This window comes from Triticum urartu, chromosome 7A (genome assembly GCF_056163025.1).
Source record: "Triticum urartu cultivar PI428250 chromosome 7A, HENAU_Tu73, whole genome shotgun sequence".
NCBI classification, from domain to species: domain Eukaryota; kingdom Viridiplantae; phylum Streptophyta; class Magnoliopsida; order Poales; family Poaceae; genus Triticum; species Triticum urartu.
The window spans coordinates 116,107,157-116,111,985 of NC_141879.1; positions in this window are offsets into that span (position 1 = coordinate 116,107,157).

Below are 4,829 nucleotides of genomic sequence, written 5' to 3' on the forward strand. Positions count from 1 at the left end.
GTGACAGTCCTTGAAGATTTCCACAGCATTTGGTTCAGGTACTTTTTGGTCCTTGCGGGCTTTCCTCTGCATTTGGAACAAGTCAATATAGATCTGATAATATGGTACAGCGAAAAGAGTGAAACATCAGCTAATTACAAGAGCCTCGCAATGTGCAATATAGCTACGAGATCCTGTCGTTTGTTGGAATTTTACTTTCGTATGGTTGGCCTTGTTCTTTGAACAGTTCACCTACAAAAAGATAGATTTGTGTGGCACATGCGTAAATAGGACTTCAACATGTGATCTGATGACATATATATAATGTACCTGATACTTCGGATCGGACCAGTGTTTAACGAGGCCTCTCCAGTCTTCATCAGATGTATTTTCCACTTGAGATGTTTGGGCAAGTTCACTGTTAGCCTTGCCTTCAAAGTGAGTTTTCCTCAAGTTATACCGATACTATCGCAGAGCAGACTTGAAAACATGGGTGCAAGCTTGTCTGGTTGCATCATCTTGGCTATCCAACTTGAACCTCATCTGTTGAAAATTATGGGAGTCTCATTATCAGCAACCTAGAAAGTATGGGACAGAGCAAGACGATATTACTAGTTTCCATACATAACCATACTTACAGATAAATGGTCGAGGAAGGTGTTGAACTGGGTTTTGTCATTGTCATTCCTGTACTGAATCCATGTTGGGAGGATACGTACATGACACCTAACGGCAACCGCTGCCTCTGATACTAACTTGGCTGACTCTGTAGCATCACGTGGCCTTTTTAAACCTGCCTCAAAACGGATCTCCATTCTTCCTCCTCTAGATTTAGTTAACCTATTGAGCATTATCCCTGATGTTTGTTTCCTCTTGCGCCTAGGTGCTAGTCCAACAACGAACATAGGAAGTGTTAGTGTACATCAAACATTGAGACTACATATAAAGAAGCATGCAACTGTAACTTGACTCCAGCAACTACCTTCTTGCTGTTGAAGCTCACAAGGTTCATCTGATATTGCCAACTCGTCTTGTGTCAAGAGTGCTTGCGAAGTAGTGTCAGGTGACAAGGGAGCTTGGGAACATGATGCTAGCTCAGTTGACGCACGCGTAAGTCATGCAGCTGGTAGTACTGTGGTAGGTGTTGCAAGAACTAGGGCTGTCTCTGCTTGTTTGGTGGCAGGTATTTGTTTCCGTTTGGCTTTTGCAACTCGTGTAGCATGGGATGCCATGTTTGTAGAATTTTCCGCTGGACTTTGACATTCTATTGCACCATCAGTACCAGCAGAATCTGCAGGATTCATCCGCTTCTCATTCCCTGCCATTCTGTGTTTCTTCCTCTTTCTCTGTGCCATGTTAAGTCAAGCCGACAAGAAAAACGAATAACAATTGAGTTCTTCAGAACAAATTGATGCGTCATGCAGACGAACTGAACTTTGATGTTAGACCACCACATGATAGGAGGATGTAATATGTATGAAAAACGGGACGGAAGAGATAACCAGAACTATGATGTGTAAACTAAGAAGAAGACATTTCACCAAATTAGAAGCAATGCAATGGAAGGTAGACACCATATGAAAGATGCTACAAATATCGCTCTGCCAAGTTAACAGTGTCTCATCATAAATGGCGTTTAAACACATGTGAAGCAGTACAAGAAATAAATCATATGCAAGATGCAAACAACATCACACTACCATGTTAGAGGTCTCTCGTCATTAGTGCCATTGCATATTCACATCATTGCATATTCACATCTTATGATGTGTAAACTAAGGAGAAGGCATTTCAACAAATTAGAAGCAGTGAAAGCTAGACACCATATGAAAGATGCAACGAATATCACTCTACCAAGTTAAAACTATCTTGTCATAAGTGCCATTTCAACAAATTAGTAATACAAGCTAGAAAAGAATGTGAGATGTAACCTATATCGCACTCCGAAGTCAAACATGTCTTATGATAAGTGATTGTTGCAGGTTACACAACAGTAGTAATTTGATGTAAGAACATGGTGTGATAGACAGATATTGTATGTTCTAGAAACAGGAACACGTGTCTTATTCAAGTATAATGTGTAAAGTAAGCAGATGGAATTCAACAAAATTAAAAGCAATACAAGCTAGACATCACACATAACATGCAACCACATATAACAGTGCCAAGTTAGAGGGAGCATCGGTGATGCTGCACTACGGGAGACGTGCTCATCATAAACACAGCTTTGTTGAGTGTCTATGCATGTGTTGTCTTGGAAATCATCTTGGGGGTGTGGAGGAGTAGAAACTGTAGAGGCCCTCCGTTCGGAAGGAGCACCTTTATCCGCTGCCTTGCTAACTTCCTTCCGCTTTATTGATTTTGAATTGTCATGTAAAACCGACAAGAAAAAGCAATAAAATTATCTCTTCAGAACTCATTCATGCATGATACTGACAATCACTACTTTGATGTAAGGCAAACACATGATACCAGGATGGAATATGTACGAAAAACAGGACGGCATGGCATGTTCACAACTGTTTGTGTAAACTAAGCAGAAACCATTCCAACAAATAAGAAGCAATGCAAGCTAGACACCACATGAAAGATGCAACCAATATGACTCTGCCAAGTTAAAAGCGTCCCATCATAAATGGAATTTCAACAAATTAGAAGCAGCGCATGCTATAAATCATATGAAAGATGCAACTAATATCGCACTGCATATACTAAAGGTGTCTCATCATGTTGATTGATGCGGGATACAAAGAAACAATAGTTTTATGTAAGGACATGCTTAATAGACAGATGTACTATGTACTAAATACAGGAAGGCATGTCACATTAACAAGTATAATGTATAATCTAAGCAGACTAGTACATGCAGTTTAACCAGACTGGAAGAATTACAATCTAGACACCATATGCAACATGCAACCACATATCACGCTGCCAAGTTAGAGCAAGCACCTGCGATGCTAGTGTAGGGGAAATGCTGTAATCAACTACAGAGCTACGTTCACTATCTTTATCTAGCATTTTTGTTTCTTGAGAATCATGTCGGGAGGCTGACGCTGCATTCTTTAAATGAGGAGTAGTCCCCTTGCCTGCCTGCCTCGTCATAAGTGATTGATGAGGGATACACAAGAACATTAGTTTGATGTAAGAACATGGTTAATACACAGATGTACTAGTATGTACCAAAAACAGAAAGGCATGTCATATTCAAAGGTATAATGTGTAAGGTAAGCAGATGCAATTTAACCAAATTGGAAGCAATACAAGCTAGACATCCGGCTGGAGTGGTGAGCATGATCATCTAGGAGCTGAGAGCCTGGTGGGAGGCGGGCTGCTTCGCCACCATCGTAGCTTTTTAGTTGGCTTCCAAGTGATGCCTATCTTTGCTGGGCTTTTCACTGGCTCGGCCAGTGCCCTGACTAGCTATTTGTCTTCTAGTGCTCACGTGATGGTGGTTCATGTAAAAAAATATCATTCCTTATCGTACCGACTTCGGCCTTTCGAATACAAGCTAGACACCATATGGAACATGCAACCACATATGACACCGCGAAGTTAAAGCAAGCACCTGGGATGGTGGTTCATTGCGAGCGAGGTCATCAACTACAGAGCTACGTTTACCGTCTCCATCTGCTGACACTGCACCCATTATAGCACTGAAACATGTCTTGCCTACTCGCACACCAAACTGGAGCGACTTCTCTCTTTTCTTTTTGGCTTCTCTCATGGCAGCGGAGTCTGAAATACCCTTGCATAAAAACACAACAGTGAGAGTAAGGGTGAAATGTGTGCAGAACTAGTGCACTGTAAAAGTAGCAGATAGCAGGTGGCTGAAAAATAAATGACAGGAGACATATGATAGCTCTACAACATTGCATGGAAAACAAAATTAGATTCTACTATGTATGATTTTGTAATATATGAGCATAGGAAATGCAGGTACTCCTCTAGCACACCACCACATGTGGTCATATCTAAGATAATAGTCGACTGAAAATAAATAGGTCAGTCGATTTTTTTAATGAACCGTCCGATCTATAAGGAACGGGCAGATGGCCTTCGTCTACCTCCCGCCAGTCACTGTTGACGATCTTTCTCGAACCGCCAGCCACCACCGGCCCAGACCCCTGCCTCCTCCGCCCCGCCCTCCCATCGACCTCACACCACTGCCGTGCTTGGCAGCGCCCCCAAGCCATCCCTTTAATCTCGGCCGACCTCCAGACCAGGCGCCAGTAGCTCTAGGCCACACACGCCCCTAAGATAAACACCAAGGCGCTGCTTCCCCAGCGTAATAGGCGTACTAGCTCCTGTTACGCCGGGGAATGCTTCCGTTAATTGGGAATCAAGTGGCCAGAAATTGAAATTCAGGGGGGCGACGGACCTCTAGCTAAGGTGAAATAGTATATGAGGAGAAACCTTGTGCATCGCGAGTTACTAGGAACATCCAGTATCAAGAAGAAGCGGTCAACTAGTGTCTTATGTGGGATGAATACCGTCCAAGCAGAGACGTAAGATTTGCACGAATAAGGGAAGAGGAGTACCTTTTTCGGTTGCCGGTGTGGTCACCTCCACAAGTCGCGCCGATTTTCTTCTTTTTACCGGGGAAACCGATGTTCTGGAGGGTGCAGGCTTGGACGAACCCATGGCCAAATTTTTGACTGTGTTGTCGTGGCCATATGTTGGTGGAGGGGAAGCGGATCCGAGACGGCGAAGGACGGTGTAGCAGGAACAGCTCCGGTGCGGTGGAGGGTGGCGAAGTTGGAGCGGCAGCGGTGAGGCGCAGGACGGCGTGGTTGAACTGGCTCGGGTACGGACGGCTTGGCCTCGGCTTCAACTACTAGTCGTGAAGG